This window comes from Dermacentor variabilis, chromosome 3, assembly GCF_050947875.1.
Source record: "Dermacentor variabilis isolate Ectoservices chromosome 3, ASM5094787v1, whole genome shotgun sequence".
NCBI lineage: Eukaryota > Metazoa > Arthropoda > Arachnida > Ixodida > Ixodidae > Dermacentor > Dermacentor variabilis.
In genome coordinates, this window is record NC_134570.1 from 83,800,416 (window position 1) to 83,821,379 (window position 20,964).

The window sequence follows — 20,964 nt, forward strand, 5'->3', positions numbered from 1 at the left end:
AATCAGGCGGGCGGTTAACACCGCACTGAGCCTGCCGATGCACGCTAGCACTACCGGCCTCCTACAGACTGGTCTCTATAATACCGTCGAGGAAATCATAGAGGCACAGAGGAGTAATCCGCTTCTGCGCCTCACCCGAACACCCTCTGGGGAATCCTTCTCCGAACTCTGGGGTATGAGCCAAGTGCCACGATCCCGATAGAAGAGCCGTGGTTCCCAATTCCTGTAAGACTCGCAGTTCACATGCAACTCAAACGGTTGCCACGAAACATGAATTCGCACCGCTATCCGGGTCGACGTAAGGCGCAGGCTGATTACTATGCCCGACGTTACCAAAATCGCGAAGACGTCCTTTATGTCGACGCCGCGGCCGGTACGCTCAAAGGAATAGTCACGGCCACTGCCATGGCTGTGCCTAGATTAAAACAGCGCGCACCGATGTGGTTGAGGGGGTCGCATTAGCCCTAGCAGTGGCGCATGCGGCTGCGGATTCTACCATTACAGAAATCTGCACTGATTCCCACAGTGCATACCGTCACTTTCTTCAAGGCGTAGCACCTAAGACGGTCACACACATCTTGCAAAGCATTCCTTCGCTTCCCAACCACGTGACTATCACGTGGCTACCTGGGCATGACTGTGTCCTCGGGAACGAGCGCGTTATAGCGCATGTCCGATGTCTTTCTTCCGGACCCTGGACTACCCAACCCCATGGAAAAACCAGGACAGGGGATCTGCTCCTACCACCAGATTACCACGTATTACAGGGATGGTAGACGAAACTTGCCTCCCCCTCACCATACCCTTACCGCCCATCAGAATTTAATCTGGCGCCAGATGCAGACCAAAGCACTTATTTTTCCCTATCTGGCCCACTTATTATACCCTGGTCTCCATAACCCACAATGTACCACCTGCTGAGCACCCCGGACAGATCTTTTCCACTGTTTGTGGAGCTGCCCCATGCCCTTGGCGGTAGAACCTATTCCCAACCCTTCCTTTTCCTCGCTGGAGGCCGCTCTTCGAGCCACTTGCTCGGATGACCAGATCTGGCTGGTGGACCGTGCTTGCCTAGAGATGGCCAGGGGGCTCCCGGACGTCTAGGGGCCCAACCACATTTACATAGATCCAATAAAGTTTTATCCATCCATTCCAGCTACATGAGATATATGTACCCTAGTGCCAATCCACCCTAAGTAGGTTGCACAATACGTTTCCCACACGCCTTTGCGGCTGGGTCCTCATTATAGCTTCAGTGATTTCTTTCATTCGATATTTATCAGCTGCACCGGCGGTTTTATGCGTAAAATTGTGTTCATTCATTTGCGTCATTGTATGATAGCAAATAAAAAGCACAAGCTGCGTGCTTAGCGAGCAAAAAGAATGCGCAATGTCACTTTTGTCCTTGCATATAACTGCTATATGGAAGCTAGGCTCTGAGTTAAAAATGAATACCATGTAGATAAGAAACTCTGGAGAACAAGTAAATAGCAAAAGGGGGGAGCGGCCTCGATAACAGCATACTGCGCGAAATAGGTCGCGATCGGCTGAGCTTTATATATATGAAATTAGGGAATTTCGAATGAATGAATTACATAGATTGCGTAATACTTCGTATTATACCTCCACCTTCGTTTGCCTTTTCTTAGCTAAGCTACGGTCCACATATAAGTGTACAGGTGTGATTAAACTTGAAATTGTCCATTTTTTACACCAGTGCCTGTACTTTCCCTCGTCTTGGCCTGCTTCTGAATTTTTCTAGACCATTGAATGGTCATAGTTTAAGAACAAGCCGAGTTCCATAAGATGCCGGCATTTTTCGCGTGGTGTTGCTTCGTAATCTTGGAACGAGCCATTGATGATCCAAACGAAAAAATTCATGTGTTTAAATGCGCAAATGACAAGTAGATGGCACTCAAGGGCACCAATTAGGCCAGAAAACGGGGCAAAGTGCGTATTTCAAAGGAAATTTCAACTAAGAAGTTATAGTGAAATACGTTTGTCGTTCATCGTGCAGAACTGATGAACACTAAGTGAGTGGCCCTGGGCTGATGTCCTTTTTATCACACGTGCTAAACCTAAAGATGAAATTTTCATTGTTTTCTGTCTCTCTCCGGGTAGTCTTGATATATCGAGCGTCATCATGTCGTCAGGCACCAGTCGATTATCCGCACCGTACAACGTACAATTATTGTTAGGTTAAGAATTAACTTTGCCCTTGACGCCCAAAATGATGAAATAATTCACCTTCATTTTTGCAGTTGGCTTTTGAATATTAAATATTCTTGGTTCATGACAGCTAGGACACACCGTATACAGCCTGTCTCATCGAGTACTTTCCAACTACGTACACTAACATCCCCATAATCTTCAAAAACTACTGGTGCAGTGCAGGAATTCCTTTATATCGAACTCTGCGCGGCTACTTTTAAAGAGTCTCTTTACAATGTTGCCCATCACTTCAGCCATTGTTTGATTAAATCCATTGTTTGATCAATCCGTTTTTATCAGTGGTGACGCGTGGTGCACCATGTACAACATTTAAGGTAGGCATTAGCCGTACTCGTCTACACGCCGAGCAGTAGGGAGCCGTATTTTAGTGTACACTTAGCACGGTGGTGGTGTAGTCGTAATAAAAAAGGAAAGTAAAGTGCTCTCAGTGAAAACACGCCTAATCTGACCTGGGAACTATTGAGAGAAGGCGCAGGCGATTGATAACGAACACAATCTGGCACAGTCACAATAAAAATTTCGCAGTTCCACCCGACAGGCGAAGTACCGATTGGTATATATAGCTTGGTAAATTGGTAAATTATATAGGTAAATTAGTATATAGCTTTACGAAGTAAGGACAGTAGTTTTATCGGCCTTATAAAATTATAAACATTCGCTTACTAAATAAATTAACAATAATAGAATATGTAGGCATGACTCAACGAAGACGTAAAAGAAACAGACGCGCATAGACAGCGCTATTATTGCGCGTCTGCTTGTTTCTACGTCCTTGTTGACTCGGGCTTACCCATTCTGTCGTGGATTCAACCTAACAAGTCCGTTAAGGTGTTTTAACTATATTAAACAGCACGGCGTCACACATGCACAGGTGCACATGAACACAGCTCGCTCGATGACAGTGGAAACTGTCTGTGAAAACACTAGAGTCAGTAAGCACGGAAGCAGCCGCGGGCCAATTGACCTCCGTGTATCTGTCGCTTCAAGGCGAACGAAACGTCGAAAGCAGAGCGCTTACGAAGCTAGCGGCACTACGCACACCCTGCAAACACCTAAGCTCACTTTGATGATGAGGCCCGAGCGGGAAAGCACTTTAGCCACATTGTAGACCGCCTTCCAGACACACGAGCACCGGCATCATGTCCATACGGCATCCACTAAAGGCGTGTACTAAGGCGTCCACGATTCGCGTGGCCAACGCCGTAGTAGACACCGTCGTTGTGTCCGCTCTGTACTTAGTGGCGGGTGAGCAGGACATGGAAGCACAGCAGCTTTTGGTGTTGAGAGTATCAGCCGCTGGAGAAGAACGCCCTTCCTCTCTCACCTCACCCCCTGCCTCGGGGGCCACAGGAGACGGCGCGCATCCGGGCAGTGTTCATCGCTCACGCACGCGAGATTGACCCACGTTCATCGGCTCATTCCCACGCTTTCACTCACGCGGAACTTCGCGGCGACGGCAACGGTGACTGGAGAAGTGCGCCTGGAGTGTTCATATAATTCCTATTGCTACAGAAATAATTGAAAGAATGTGGCGTCGTTCTGGTGCTGAGAAACTACCCGAACGCGACCCGGTGCACGGTGCTTCACATTGGACGTAAGAAGCCACATGATTGTTTTCTCTCACTCGGCGCTAAGTCATGCATCCTCGCGCGTGACCCTGAAGTAATGAGCGCGCTAGGGATAAAGGGGAATCTGTTGCATCCGTGTCACCCAATATCCTGTGCGCGGAGCTGAAACTGGTATACCGGTTTATCAGCGCAGAGACTCCAATCGGTCAGATTGAAAGAAAATTGCCACTTAAAAAAGAAAAAGATAATTACGACAGAAACTCCACTTCATTTGCCTAAGTATGCGTAGGCATTGTGTAACTTTCTCATCCCTACGCAGCCCGGCGTCATCGTGAATCTTATCAAATTTTACATAACCACTACAAACTCTTATCAAGCCTTATCGATCGTTATCAATGTTATCGCTGTCGATCCTATTCTTGTAAACCTTTATCTGTCCTTATCAACCGCATCAGGTACGACCCAACCCTTATCAAATTTTATCGCCCCTATCAACATTATCGGGCTATATCATATGTTTTAAATCTTATTAGAATTTATCTGACAATTTAATGACCTTATCATTGTTCAGAACCTCATCCGTCTGCATCGAACTCACATAATCAACCGTAATTGGACCCATAAAGCTCATCACTCATGATGAACCTTATCAATTCATTCACTGCTTATCTGTCTATGTTGCTCGGCGCGAATAGCGTGGGCCCTCAGAAATCGGTGGCATTTGTTTCAGTGAAGGAATGCCACAACGGAAGCCGCATCCTAAGGTTATGTTGCGTGTTCTGTAACGAATTTGAGGAAAATCTGGATTTTACTAATGCCTAAAGCACTCCTAGTGGGCTTTAGATGTGGTAATAAAGGTAAAAGACATCCATATAGTTCAGATATATTCACCTTCTGCAAGCGTGGGCCTTTAGCCCAGTGGTAAGACATTCGACTTCTAAGCGTGGGATCGTAGGTTCCAGACTCACCACCACCTATAGTTCCTTTCGGGTTTCTTCAGTTTTTTTATACATTGTTTTCTTAAAGCGATGATTCATCTGACAGGATAGACGGACGGACGGGCGGACGGGTTTCCTCGTTGGGTAGCGTAGTAATACTTACGCAAATAAAAGTGCAGCGCACGACAGAGAGAGCTCCGTTATTGAATAATGAAGCATCGTATGAAGGGATCAAACCTAGCGCCCTCAAAGCAAGATCTCGATGCTCCAACCGCACGCGCTTACTTCTTTAACGTTAACGGCAACAAGCTACTTCAAGCAATTGACGCTTGCTCCCGAGCCCCTGTCTTGTCTTTCGTCGTTGCAGATCACGAATACTGTTATGCAGCCCCTTCTCTGAGAGCAGCCCACATTTACCAGTACTTAGCGTCTAGCAGCGAAGGCTATGTACGAACTATGAGACGCTGTACGAACATTATTTTTGGTCAAGTTTATCGTATTTCACATTTTTATCGGAGCACAAATGGCACCAGCATTTTAACGTACACCGATGAGACAAAGACACGTACGTACGACTGTATAACAATTAGTGGCAGATCACATCACTATTCATTTTTGTCTCGCTAAAGCCCGTTGAGTACCTTTGCAGAAACCAGCATTTCGCTTCTCTATGTTCTGGTCGAACGAGCGCACTGAAAATCATTGCTGCCACACGATTGTCGTCAACCTGGCAGTCATCGTGTTGCTCTCGTTAGAAACTCGTGCACTCGCGTCAGGCACACAACTCGATTTATAAAGCCACGTTAGTCCACCTGGTGACGCTCTAGGGAACACCAAATATTTAGGTACCTGCAAAATGTTGCGCATCATATTCATCCCCACAGCGCGTGAGATATGCACAAGCGAGTATTATTAATTAATAATACAATTACTTATTATTTATCACGTTGTGAGGTTATTTTTGTATATTTATTTTTCAGATGCTGTGGTTACGCAGCATTCACACATATGCTCAAGCGCTGTTTTGTGAAGGCGAGCGTATCAAGGCTCTATCAGAGATCATATTGACACGCGTACACTGTTAGCCTTATCCTAACTATGGTAACAAAGACACTGCTCGACGCAAACGATGACTGTTTGTATCAAAATGTTTCGAAATGTTGTCGCCAAACCTATATTGAAATAATGAATCGGGGAACACTGACGGTGGTCTTGTTTTGTTGCAGTAATAAGTATATTGCTAGCGACGAAGCCTAAATGTTTGACCTGTGTAGGTTATCTATAGCCTTCGTGAACAATTACTTATTCAAGCGTTCCAGATTTGTTTACATTCGTCATCCGCAACGGTTCCGGAGTCCTAAAGGAACTTCAGGAGGCACCAAACTAGGTGAAAAGAGCGGTATGTCAACGCCAAGGCGTGGCGAAGCTTTTATGCTCAGGAATTATCATGCTGGGGGAAAATTTAAAATAATTACCCAACCTCCACATTTCCCTATTTTTTGTGCCCTATATTCGTGTTTCTTCTCCATTGCAAGGCACTTTGTTTATATTTGATGAAAATAAAAGGCAGCTTATGTAGAACTTGTAGGGAATGTTTGAAGTCTTATCGGCACCGGGAACTTTGCAATAAATTACGTAACCAAGAACTCCGGACTAATATTAGTGTGTTGTAAAAGCAACACAAAATAAATTCGGCCGCAGCTCTGACCTACCTAGAAGAGCCACCAAGACAAATTTTTGTGAACATACAGGATACGTTTTGTACAATGTGTATGAGATGTAATGTGCTTTTGGATTCAATACCGCCTTTAATGAAATCCCTTCATTTTGTGCTTGAGAAATTTAAGTGCTGATTCTACGCTGTTTCCTATTGTTTCTAGGAGACTCTACATTGCCTGTACATTTAGGTAAATTGAGGTGCAATTTATGGGTTGCGCGTAAGCAAAATTCAAAGGGGTAGGGTAAATAAGGGTTTGTGCAAAAAATCACATATTCAATAGCTTCTGAGCGCATGTTATAAAGCATGCGATTTTGTTACAGGGGGCAGACAGTCTCAATGCGCCTGACCAAAATGAAGATATTTTCTAGAAACTGCACATAAATTCTTTATATTCGCATAAGTCAGCACTTCACTTTTCTCGTCAGTTTTTTACTGAACCTCAGCAAAACACAATGGTAATATTTCGAAACTTTTGTTCCCAACATTTGCTCACTATTTGTTGCTCGGCTTCGCTGATAAAGCGCAGAAGATCATCACTGCCTCGCACGTGCTCATTTAGGTTTCTTTTACTTTCTTTTTCCAGATTACAGGCTCTCGTTTGCAACAAGAAAGTAAAATTAATTGCCGGAAGGCGCCGCTGCAGCACGAACATCCCGACACACGCACATCAGGACATACATGTGCACCCGCTTAGGCACATTAAAGGAACATATATATATATATATATATATATATATATATATATATATATATATATATATATATATACATTTAACCTAGACGCACCAGATCTTTAACGAATTTCACCCTGCACACTTCTCTACAGCGGCAAAGTATTCGTTTAAGGATGATGCGAGTCACGCACACAAATGCGAAAGAAGTGAAGGGAGTGCTCAACACCACGTGGTTTCTTAAAAATTCGCGTAGAACTCGGCCTTAGCTCAAACTTGAATGAGTATTTTTGGGAGCGAGCCTACTGCTAGACAATAAAGGCTTCGAATCACAGCGCATTCTTTCTTATTTTTTTTTGTAGTGCTCTCTATTAAGGCGAGAACTCTTAAAACATTAAATTGTGGAATTTTACGCAACAGAACAACGATATGATTATGAGGGACGCCATAGTGGGGGACTCCAGAAATTTGGACCACATGGGGTTCTTTAACGTAAACCTAAATCTAAGTACATGGGTGTTTTCACATTTGGCCACCATCGAAATTCGGTCGCCGTGGCCGAGATTCAGTCCCGCAACGTCGTGCTTAGCAGCCCATCACCATAGCCACTAAGCAGCGACGGCGGGTTTACGAAAGACTTAAGTGGCTCGCTGCAATGGGTCATAGCCGAAAAAAGCGGAGTCTTGTCAAGTGGTGCAAAAAATATGATGCAATAAATATTATCATGAGGAATGGCTCATAGGCACGTAAGCAAGCAAAGATGCAGTCTCTGAATATGAATGAAGAAAGGAAAGAAGGAACGATAGCAAGAACATAGAAAGAAAGAACGAAAGAAAGCAAAAGAAGGAAAGGAAGAAGCAGGAAAAGAAAAAAAGACGGAGAGAAAGAGAGAACTAAAGAATGAACGAAAGAACGTTTATGTAGTGCATTAGGTGCTCGCATGTGTCGTTGAGCAGATCGACCCACAGGGCCATATGTTTACTTCACACTACGGCTCCTTATGTCTTGAGGAAAGTCGGACCCCTCCGATTGCTTAAGAAATAAACACGTGTACAGCAGGCTTTCGCGTTCACATATTACAGGAGTGTAACATGCTAGCGCATTTTTGAGCTTCGGGCTTTCAGCGCGCATTAAAAAAAAACAATCACTAACGATGCGAATTTTGTGCGCAGCTATTTAGGTGTTTTCAATTAGCGGTATATTTTGGCAAAGAACAAATGGAATGCTGCTCCTCTCGGCAGCGGCACCGAGCTCGGTAGCTCGTTTAGAAACAGCGGCAGACGAAGAATTTCCGCCAGTTGCGCCGCTAATTGTAGAGAAAGAAAGCGTGAACACCGGAAACGCGCGGCTCGCGCCGAGCTCATTCTCCAGCGGCGACGACGCAGGCGAAGTAGCGCATACCCAGTGGGTCCCCAGCCCCAGTAAGCGCATTGTCTCCATATACGGCGCAGGTGGACGCGCTCCGTGAAGGTGCAGCCGTGGAGCACGTCTGCTGCAGCACCTCCTTTCGCCCTACTCTCCGGCTGCGCTTTCCTCCTCGTGCTATTTTCGCTCACACCGTCTTGGATACCCCGCTGCGAACGGCGTTCACGCTTTCGTCCTTCACTGCGCTTGTTTGCTCCGTTACGCCGAGGACGCCGAGGGACGCCGAAGAACGCTTTTTATAAAGAGATTGTACTATTAAATATAGCACAACAACCGCATGAGTCGCACTTGTGATTGCAGTGCTGATTGTAATGGGTGTTGAAATCTGAATATGTGATAATCTCCGACCATGAGCCGCGCTTAATACATGCGGAATTCATTTTTTTTTATTTCAGTAACCAAACCAAAGGAAACAGATCATTGCGTTTCTTGTACCGAATAACACTTGGAAAAAAAGAACATAGGCGAAATCGTCGATTCATATATGCACAGTGTAAAGGAGAGAGCAGAGACAACGCCCGTTCACTGGGCCAGCTTTTTTATTCTCTCCTTTGTCTTCTCATAAAGTGCCCACCTTGCGAGCACGCGTGGCAAAGCTCACTTCGTCTTCACACTCGGCAACGGTGCAAGTTTCCGGCACTGTTAGAACCACGCAATTAGTCTAGGGAATGCGGTCGTCATTGGTGAGCCGTGAAGCATAGCGAAAGAAATTCAACAAGAGGGGACACTGGGCGAAAACCGGCTTGCTGCCTTCGGCGACTATCTCCGCGTAAAAATCATAACTAACTAGCTCATAAGTAACTCACAAATGACTCCCGCAAAAATCATCAAGGAGAAAAATACTCTTTCTGACGCGGCTGTAGCTCAGGCCTTGCGTACCCGCTTCGCTTCGCTTCCAGCATGCGCCATGTTTGCTGTGACGACACCCGACCGCCTCGGATCAGCCAATGAGAGACGAGCAGGCGTGCGGACAAGAAAGGTGATACGCGCGTCGCTCTCCACTAGAGAGGCATCAGCACGCGGGCGGACGAGGGCGAAACAGACGGGCGGATTGACCATGTTTGGGCCCTCATTGTGATCGCGTCATTTTTTTGCGTTCTTTCAGCACTTCGACACGGCACCACTGCATTATTGGACTACGGCAAGGCAAGAAATTTTTTGTGACAGTCTGCGACGCATTTCAAGTAATTTCGGCTTTTATGACACGGAACCGAGACTTGTGACGCAATTAGCGAAAACCAGCTCGGCCATCCTGGCGTTATTAATTTGAGTTTACCCGTACTGGAAGATGTTTGAGAGGCTTTCTATGAGCCCCAGCATTATTATAACTTATTTCGGTATTTTCTGGGCGCGCTCGCCGCACCCGGCTTTGTGACCCAGTTAACGAAAAGCACCTCGGCCGTGTAACGCAGTTTCGCGTGTACTGCATCTTCCCGGGACAAGTTTGAAGCTCTTTCTCTGACCCACAACATTGTTGTAACTAATTTTGTTACTTTCTGGGATACTTTTCTTTCACTGGCCACGGACGGTGTTGTGACGGAGTTAGCGAAAAGCAGCTTGGCCATGTGCCGCAGTTTGTTTCGTGTGTACTAAGTGCCACTAGGACAAGTTCGTGATGCGTACACTCACCTCCAAAATTATTGTAATTAGTTTCGTAACTTTTTGGGATACTGTTGAGGCACATTCTCTGGGCCTGAGGTTGTGACGCATCAAAAAAGCAAGCCTGTCATGGTGACGGTTACACTCTAAAAACAGTTGCACCCTTTGGGTTGTATATTTGCTACACACAAATAATCGTCATTGGCTTGCCCGCATTTCCTTTCTTTAACGCTGCGAGCCCGGCACTTCCAAGTCACCAATGGCATGCGGTTTATTAGCATGACAGAGAATTCTCGACCGGAAAGTAACGAGCACAGCGTTTTCAATGAAGGGAATGCGGGCAAGACAGAGGATTATTATTGTGTGGCAAATATATACACCGAAAGGTGTAAACAGAATGTAAGCAAATTACACCCTTCGGGGTGTATATCTGCCACACAAAGATAATCGTCATTTGTCTTGCTTGCGTTTACTTCCTTGAAAGCGCTGCGCTCGCTACTTTCCTGTCGAGGATGCTCTGTCATGCTGATATCGGGCAAACCGTTCGTGATTTGGAAGTACCGGGCTCGCCGCGTTAAAGAAAGGAAATGCGGACACGTCAGATGCTTATTGTTGCCTGGCAAAAGGTATAATTTTGCTTACGAGTGTAGAGTGTAGTTTGGCGTGTACTGGGAATCTTAAACACATTTGGGACGCTTTCTATGGCCCCGCAGCATATGCCATATTTAGGTACTCATGCTTGCCGAAGACGCGGCGAACGATTGCCAGGAGTGATAGCACAAGACTGCGTTGCTTGCCTTGGCAGAACAAGCAAAAGATGGCGCCGAGGAGCTCAAAACCCAAGGACTCGAAAATGCTGTCTTCTGAACGACTGAAAACATGATTTGCACCTACGCATTTCTCTTAGTGCGCGTAGAAGGCATTCTGCGAGCGTCTAGCAATTGTCTGGCTGAGGGTGCCGTGGCCACCTCGGTATGTAGCGTACTATCACCATGTATGTAAAAGTCAATTGCTTTTTTTTGTAATGTCGCCTGTTCGCCACTTTCGCACGTTTCCTCTTTACGCGCACTAATTCTATAAGGTATAAATACCAAAATTGCACATGCTTGTAATTTACTTTTTTTTCAGCTTATATCGTCCGGTGGAGTTTCGTACGAGAACTACCGCTGCTTACCTGGTGCGACAACGCTGGATGAATGTAGAAAAAGCCCGGAACGACCATTTATATAGGGCGAAATAAACATTTCCTCATTTACTAAGTGCCTTGCATCTACTTTATGAAATTGCACGTGGCACAGATTCGATGAAACTTGAAAAGATTGTTCCAAATTGTTTTAACTGAATTCGTAATCGTTTAACACTGCGCGCGATTGAGCAGCCGAAGCAAGAAAAAGCAGTGGCGCAGCCGGCGTAGCGCATGCCATGGCTAGCGTTCAAAACGCGCGCACCCATACGCGAAACCGGAAGGAGTTAATCCCTTCTTGGTGCGTTACAGTCAGTTCGGTCGGTTGGCTTTATGGGAGTGTCCGTTCTTGTTGAATCTCTTTCTCTATGCGTACAGTGCAAAACGAGCGCCTCTGAATGGCGGCACTGACTGTAGCGCGGTGGTCGCATGTCCCGCCGACGATTATCTTGTAGCAGATCGGCTCCTGCCATAGTTGTTCTACGATGAACAGCTCCTCTGCTGATCTGTCGCTCATCAGCGGCCCAATTGACTGCAGCGCACCAAGCCGCCGGCGTGAATACCTGAACCAAATTTCCGGTTTCGGTTGCGTGCGCGCCCGTTTTGAATGCTAGCTGGGCGGCGTTTGCTAGTTGGGCCACGGCTGCGGCGTTTTTTTTTTTTTTTTTTTGCTTCTACAGCTCGACTGCGTGCGGTATTCGTGCGAAATCGTTTGAGTAAAATTGATTGCGAACAATCTTGACAAGCCTCCATCGAATCTGTGCCACGTGCAGTTTCATAAAGCCACAAGACGCATTGTGAAATAAGGAAGTGTTTATTATATATATATATATATATATATATATATATATCCAACGTTGTGTCACCAGGTAAGCAGCAGTAGTTGCTGCAGGATGCTTTACCACACGACGTCAGCTGCAATAATTAAATTACCAGCACATGTCATTTTGGTATTAACATGCAAGAATAATGCGTGTAGAGACGAAGCGGGAGAAAGTGGTGAATGGGTGGCATTACAAACGAAAGCACTTCACCTTTACGTACACGGTGTAGAAAATACCTGACTCATCCCAAACAATATCGTACATACCACGAAAACATTCTATTACCAAGCATTCCCCTCTTCCTGGGCCTTATTTACTGCACCTTACTAGCACGAATACACGGGCTAGTGCGTATTTCCAGAAAATCGCTACAACCGACGTGATAATACGCTATATACGAATACACATACGTGGCCACAACACAGGCTCTCAACCAGACCATGCTGGACGCTCGCAGAATTCCTTCTACTCGCACTCAAGACAAATGCCTGGGTGCAAAGCCTGTCTTCAGTCGTTTAGAAGACAGCAATTTAGAGTTACTATAGTTCCTGGCGTTTGAGCTCTTTGGCGTTTTCTTTTGCGTGTTATGCCAGCGCAAGCAACACACTGCCGTGTTATTACTCTTGGCAATTGCTCGTCGCGTTTTCGACAAGCGTGATCACCGAAAGAAGACTTAAATTGTTGCAGGGCCATAAAAATTGTCACAAACTTGTTTTAGTACGATTCAGTACGCGCCAAACTAACTGTCACCACACGGAGCTGCTCTTCGCTGCGTCACGAAAGGCGCGGCGAGCGTGCCTCATAAGTAACTAAAAAAGTGCCTAAAATAATTTTGAACAACGTTGGGCGTCAGAGGAAGCGCCATGAACTTGTCGGTGCATAAAAGCGCGAAAATTAACTGCACACCACGGCCGAGCCGCTTTTCGCTAAGCTTGTCACAGCGCCAGGCGCGCACACTGCGCTTGAAGGGTACCACAAAAAGTAACGAAATTAGTTACAATGGACGCGCATGCGCACTGCGATATTCCCGACAGCAGGCACCAATCCGCCAGACGGAGCACGCATGCACACGGCCACGGGCTCGCATGGTCTCCAAATTTGTGAACGCGACTGTACACTAGAAACACCGAGCTATATCCACCTTTATGGAATATATTCCGCGCCCTAGCTAGCCCCACCAAAGCATGCCAAACGGCGCCAGCCACGTTGACTATGCCGAACGCTATGCTGCACCCTGTGCAATTTTAGCTGGCCGAGCCTTACTGAGCCCCACGTGGAGCGCGTCCAACAACGAGATGGGAAGTGTCTAGAGAAGGGAACGACTCGGCTAGATAATACAGTGAAGCGTGAACACCAAGTGATTGCAAACCTGGGCGCAGTAAGCCCACTGAATAAAACTGAAGGTGGGGACATTCCTCCTCGTCCAGCCTCTCCTTCTCCTGGTCTCCTCACCGCTCGCTTTCGCCCTCATCGCTGGTCCTCTAAGTTTGCGCGTTCACTCCAGGGCGCACAGCTTTGCCCATTGTGTTAGTCGAGGTGAGACATTAAAAATTGTTTCGTGTTTGTGCATGTATACTTATTTGCATATTTTAGGGTTGTTTATTGTGTTCTGTGCAAGGACGGATGGTCTGCTAGTAACGGCGCACTTGTTTTGCCGCTTCGGGATAGCTGCGTATTTCCAGTTAGTAGCGTGTTTATGCGGTTTTGTCGACAAGTTTCTTTGAGTGTCGAGTACCAGCCCAAAATTCACAGCTTTTTGTCGTGCCAACAATGTATACGCAATGTACGCAATGGTACAACAATTTGCAGACTTCGCGAGTCATGGCCTCGGAGTCTGGTGCCACACACAGGGCCGCTCTCTAGCCTGTGTCACCGCTGAGTCTCGTAACGGGTAACTGGTCTCCGCGACAGGGGCGTCACCCGGAGGCTACACTCCTAAAACGGTTTCACCCTTTGGGGTGCATATTTGTCCCACAACAATAATCGTCATCTGCCTTGCTCATGTTTCCTTGCTTGAAAACACGGTGCTCACTACATTCCTGTCGAGAATGCTGCGTCACCCTGTTAGACGCATGCCGTTCGTGACTGGGAAGTGCCGGGCTCGCAGCGGTAAAGCAAGGAAACGCGAGCAAGGCAGATGACTATTATCGTTGTGGGACAAGATAAGCCCCAAATGGTGTAATTTTTTTTAAGAGTGTAAGCGGGCTCATGCCGTCATCCTAGTTTTCTTGGCGAGGGTTGCTTCTTTCGTAAGGAACACACTCCCGCGTTATCACTTTTGACAATTGCTCGTCACGTTTTCGAGATGCTTGAGTACCGAAAGAAGGCATATGTTGTTGTGTGGCCATCAAAAGCGTCACAAATTCGTCCCCGAAATTCACTACAGGGGAAACTATGCCACCATAGCCGAGCTGCTTTTCGCTGTGTCACAACGCCAGGCGCGGCGAGCGTGCCTCAACATTACACCAAACGAAATTAATTACACTCATGTTGGAGGTCAGAGACAGCTTCACGAACTTATCCCAGTAAGATTATGTATGCGCGAAACTGACTGCGTCGAAAGACCGAGCTGCGTTTCGTTAACTGCGTTACAACGACAGGCACGGCGAGCGCCCCCAAAGGCTACCGTGATTAGCTATTGCGCCGCCATCAGACAGTCGTTATCATGCATCTCTTGCCGTACCATTGTCATCATTCCAGCTGCGCGATCCGGTTGTGGGCATACGGTCGTCGTCATACATCCCATTATTGTTACTATGGCCGCCCGGATTTGAACGCGCTCTCCTAGCTACTCACTCCCCTGAGGGCGGCGCGCGACGGAAGAAGGCGCGCTTCCTCCCCACATTCTTCCCTTGCGTGCACGAGATAGAGGCGCGATCTCTGGCTCGCCCTTGCACGCTTCCACTCTCACATACAGCACACGGCGCCCGGCGACCATTTTTGCGACCTTGCATTTTCTACGGAACCTCACGGCGATCGCAAAAATGAGCCTCGAGTGTCCATATAATTGCTATTGCAATCAAATATGTGTGACATACTTGATTAAATCAAGCCTGCTAGGTGACTGTAAACACTTTGTTCCAAAGGAAAGCTAATAAATATTCATTATCATCGCAGCATGCCACTTGTCACGCGATCCGAGATGGGCGCCGCGTTGCGTCCTTACGTTCATACTTTGGGTTGCAGTTACATATTATTATACCAGGTGGCACGCCATGTAGCAGTTACAAGGTATATGGAAAAGTTATGAGGGAGAAAAAAGGATTATTCGCTCTTTCCCTACAATGGAGTAAATGGGAATTTTTTGTAGTTACACCACACGTTTTTTTCTGGAGCAATTAGTGCACTCAATATTTTATGTCGAACATAGAAAAGCAGAATGAATGAACGTTTCACGCATAAAACTTTATTAACGACATGTATGTCATAAAAAGATATGAATTGCCAGAATCATGATTCTGCGATAGAACTGAATAACAGTTGTAAAGACATGCTTGTATCTGCTAAGAAAAACATGTAACAAGAATTAGAAGAGATACAAAATGTATTGCCGTCTAATCGGCACTATGTCCCCCCCCCCAAAAAAAAAACATTTTCTTTACTTTAACACGTATTTACTACAAACATTTAAATGCAAGCACTGTAGTTTGGCGTGCTGGTTTGCGGCAGAAGATGTTCCAAGCTGGTTAGCGTCGTCGTCGCTCTGAGAGTCGAAGTCCGACTAAAAGCCAGCATCCTCAGATTTGCTGCGAGCTCGATCCATAGATAAAGTGAGCGCCAGACGCAGCGGAATCGGAAGATCTGCGCTGTTTCGAAGGGCGCGCGCCGCTCTGGGAGGCGATCATTTTGTGCTTTTCACTTTGACCATCAGAAAACTTCGGAGTGCGTTCAAAAATTTACGCCTGGCGGGGTAAAATGGAGCCGCTTTGAAAACAAAAATATAGTTCTCGTCCTTAGGTCCGATAGCGCAATGGGTCCGTGAGGAAGGTCTCAAAAGAGGCGTTCCAAACCATCATTAGCGGAATAACGATGCCCAATAGGCGAGGTATGGAAAGAGTTAAGGAGATGTATACAAAAATCCTACAATGAAAAATATGTACAGTGTTACCTAGTAGTGACGGTGAAGAAAGGAGCGAAATTGGGAATGGCGAAACTAGCGTTTTATAGGGCAAACTTGCGCCCCCAAGAACAGGCTACGCTCAATGTACGTCGATAGCGCCGAACACAGTTGGCGATCGTCGAAAACATGATCAGCGGGGAATGCGTGTCCGCTTTTGTGCGTGAGCCATCGAACATTCCAGAACTATCGCTTGTGACCGCGTGTCTACCAGAATGCTCCACAGTATTCACGTCGCGCATACAATTAACCAGATTGCACAAAGTTCGGCGACAACGGACAGCGGATAGAACCATCGATAACATTCCAGAAACTTCCGATACATGCAGGCGCGTCCGGCGCACTGTTTGGTTATTATACGATGTTTGGTAACTGGTGTTTGTCGAATCCTCGAGGACATCGAAAAGCGATATTTGTATCGTCGGAGAAGGCTTCTGAGCTGTTGCTCTTTAGACAGGGGGAGACTTGGATGTATGTCGAAGTCTGGTCCGATAACACTGGTCGTTGGGTTAGTCGCAGCAGAACCCAAGAGGACAAACGCATTGCTGGTTTCCTCAACTTCCTCAATGGTTGCGATCGTCGTGCCCTTGTTGATGAGCTTGAGCTCCTGGCTGAAGTTTTTAAGCATCACTTTCACTTCGTGCATTCTCCGTGCAGTCTAGCGATCCCTGTTGCGACGCAAATTTCACGGTTGAGCAATAGACATTAGTCGCCCTCGATGATGCCTTCCACGTCTGCGGCTAGCTGCTTCGGTGCTGACAGAAATAACAATGCTGGAGTGAGGCGGGATGCTCACGTGGTCGTCAAGCACACTCAAGGCGGGATGAGTACGATAGCTCTACCGCGGTATCGCTTGATCTTCCGACAGCTTTATCGATTTAGACTTCAGGCCGATGATTGCCCGGTGTTGGTTCAGGAAGTCCATGCCGAAACGACGTCTCGTGAACACTGTTGGAGGATAACGAAGGTGGCAGGGTAGGTCCGGTCATAAACTGTAATTCTTGCCGTGCCGATTGCTGTCATCCTTATTAGTTGTGCTGTCCGGATTTGAGGGCCTTTATATTAAGTCCTAATTATCTTCATCTGGGTGCCAAGGGGTCCACTGATCACGGAGTACTCGGTTCCTTTGTCCACTAAGACGGTGCCTGCGTGGCCGTCGAGAAGCACGTCGAGGTCGGTTTTACTTTGCTGGCGTTGTAGTTAGGTTTGGCCTCGGATCACGGCTGCGTCGTTTTGACGTGTGGGTGGTACGTCGCGTCATCAGGTCTTTCGCCGGGGCATTCTTTGCTTCCAGGCTTCGTCGGGATGGCGGTGTGTCGTTGTTATGTCGTCGAGATAGTTTCTTCGGCGTCTTCGTCGGCGGCGGAGGATGTTCGTCAATTCAACTAACAGCAACCGCACCTCCATAGGTTGGTGCTCTTAATTTTCATGATATGGGCTGATGGTGGGCTGACGGACCAGCCCGGGCTAGACCAGTATATGGACGGTGCTGAGGCGACAGGTACCGGCGCGGTGCAGGTGAATGAGGCAGTTGTTGAGGGCTCCACTGAGTAGTGGCGAGGTAGCCGCAATAGCGCGAGGGCGTTCACCTTTCTGCGGGCGCGGAGCTTTGACGGCGAACCATCATAGTCCCATTCCCATCTTGTGGTATGGGCATCGGCGGTAGACATGTACGGCTTCCACGCAGTGGTAGCAGAGTGAGCGGTGGTGAGGGGCGCGCCAAATATCCGACTTCATCGGGTGGCTGCGCTGGGCGACGGGGGGCGAGCTGGCGGCGGTGGCGGATGGCGGAACTGAGTCGTTACAGTGCCCTGGCGTGGCGCGGAGGGGGAACGTGACGGCGGGCTATGGTAGCGTAGGTCATCGCTTCCAGCTGAGGCTGCGGCGATTGAGGTACTCCGATCATTTGTTGGAGCTCCTCGCGTTCAACTTTGGCTATTGAAGCCACTTGAGGCTGTGATGAAGGAAACAGCTTCTGGAGAACCTCCCGCCCGACCGCTCTGAAGTGTGTCACGCTTATCGTCAGTGGCCAGTGATTGGACTGCGGCGTAGTTTCTTGAGTTTGTGTGGCGGCTGAATTGCCTGCTCCGCATTTCCACTGTGCTCTCGATGGTGGTGACCTCGCGAAGAAACTCGTCAATGGTCTTTGGTGGGCTTCGTATCATTCCGACTAAATGTTGCTTCTTCACACCACGCATGAGTAGGCGAACTTTCTTCTCCTCGGACATTTCCGGGTCGGCGTGGCGGAATAGGTGGCCCATCTCCTCAGTAAAGATGCGACGGTCTCAGGGCAGCTGCACTCGGGTTTCTAGTAGAGCTTGGGTTCGCTCTTCGCGTACGACGCTGGCAAATGTCATCAGGAAGCCGCTTCGGAACAGATCACATGTCGTTAAGGTGGCTTCTCGTTTCTCGAACCACGTCCTGGCGGCGTCTTCCAGTGCGAAATAGACATGTCGCAGCTTGTCGTCGCTGTTCCAGCTGTTGATGATGTGTGGTGTTTTATGGCGCAAGGGCCAGGTTTGACCAAAGAGCGCCATGACATGTGGTAATGTTGACGATGTATTGTGGATGACATGCACAATGAACTCATCATGGTAGATGTGATATGGCTGTAAAAGGGCCTAAAAAACTTACGCTGTAAGTGGAGTGGAATATATAGGTGGTAAAATAATGACGGTGACTAGGATGTGATGTGGGCTATGGCAGTGTGCTTTCGTTAAAAGATGATGCATTAAAACCATAGCACTGATACCAGAGCTTCAAGAGAGCCCTTGAATGCAGGGCTGTTAGTCGTGTGCTTAAAGGTTGCCTGGCCAGATGATTTTCAGGGTGTCCGTTTCGGCTAAAAACTCTAAGACTGTTTGCAGACTGAAAAGAGGTTCATCGCTAAGAAAAAATGCAGGGTGAAGGGGTAAATTCTCGCGATATGTAGCAGGGAAATACTTTTTCCTCTCTGTTTCTATTTCAAGGCACTGGATAAGAGCATGCAGGACAGTGAGAGTATTGCCGCACTTAACACAAGTTGGAGGATCGCCCCCAGTCAAGAGATGAGAGTGGGTGCCGTATGTGTGGCCTATCCTTAATCGGCAAAGAAGTACCTCCTTGTACCTTGCTATTTTCCCATTTATCCCGTTCCCCAGTTTTGGTTTTATAATGTGAAGCTTATTCATTGCTTGTTTATCCCATTCGCCTTGCCAATGATTCCGAAATTTACTGTGTAGAAAAGGCTTTAGGTCTGTGGCAGGGATGGGGATATTTGAATCTGCATCGCTAAAAGTTACTGACCCCGCGCTTTCGTCAGCAGCTTCGTTGCCTTTTATACCTTTGTGACCAGGTACCCAGCATATCACAATCACTCGATTGCACATATATAGGGAGCACAACAGGCTGTACAGCTCACTAAAAACTGAGTTTTTATATTTTCTTTGTCTAAGTAGGGCTCTGACTACACTTCTTGAGTCTGTAAATACAATAGCCCTAGCAAGTTTTGTGAGGCTTATGTTTTGAACAGCCGAGAGTATAGCGTAGGCTTCAGCTGTAAATATACCTGTGTGTGGATTTAGTGCTCCGGATACTGAAAATGAAGGTCCCAGAGCTGCGTAGGAAACTCCTTTAGAGGACTTAGAAGCGTCTGTATAATATTCTGTACAGGAGTACTTCTCCTGAAGTTCACGAAAATGGAATTGTATATGTGCTTCTGGTGCCCTCTTAGATATTTCTACAAAAGAGACGTCGCATTCAATGGTCTGCGATTCCCATGGTGGAAGCAGGCGAGTGGGTGCCATTAGGACATTCTCTGGGACTAAGACGCCTGTTTCTTCTGCCAGTGTTGTCAAACGAACACTCAGCGGAGGTCTAAAAGCTGGGCGGTTACGAAATAATCTGGCTGTAGACACTTCATGAATAGATCAGTGACATGGATGGTGCACGTCTGATTTGACCTTGAGAGCATAGGAAAAAGTTAAATATGTCCTTTGGAGATGTAATGACCATTCATTAATCTCCACATACAGGCTTTCTACGGGACTTGTCCTAAAAGCGCCTGTAGCCAGGCGTATACCCAAGTGGTGTATGGATCTAGCATCTTTAAAGCATTAGGCGCAGCAGAGCTATATAATATTGCTCCATAGTCGAGGCGGGACCGTATAAGGCTTTTGTAGAGGCTCAAAAGGCATCTCCTGTCACTTCCCCAAGATGTGCGGGACAAGAGCTTTAGTAAATTCATTGTCTTCAGAGATCTCGCTCTCAGATACCTAAGGTGAGGGACAAATGTTAGTTTCGAGTCTAAGATGATTCCTAAAAATTTATGTTCGTGGCTGACAGATAGCCGTTGTCCATTAAGATGGATAGCAGGGTCAAGTAATATACCTCTCTTTTTAGAGAATAGAAGGCACGTGCTCTTTTCGGGGTTTAACTTGAATCCATTCTCGTCAGCCCACTTAGATGTTTTGTTTAGGCCAAGCTGTACATGTCGCTCACAGATAGAAATGTTGCGTGATTTAAATCCTATCTGTACGTCATCCACATACACTGAATAAAACATTGTTCGTGGTATGACGCTATAGAGGGAATTCATTTTTACGATGAATAGCGTGTAGCTCAGCACACCACCTTGTGGCACACCTGTTTCCTGTGTAAATTGACGAGACAACACTTGACCAACCCTCACACGGAACGTACGATTAGA

General features: G+C 47.0%; 1 protein-coding gene across 1 annotated transcript in view; it reads left to right on the forward strand.

The window, feature by feature from the left end:
- Positions 1–20,964, forward strand: part of LOC142575987 (uncharacterized) — a 195,090-nt gene that overhangs the window by 28,589 nt on the left and 145,537 nt on the right. The gene's annotated exons all lie outside the window — the stretch shown is intronic.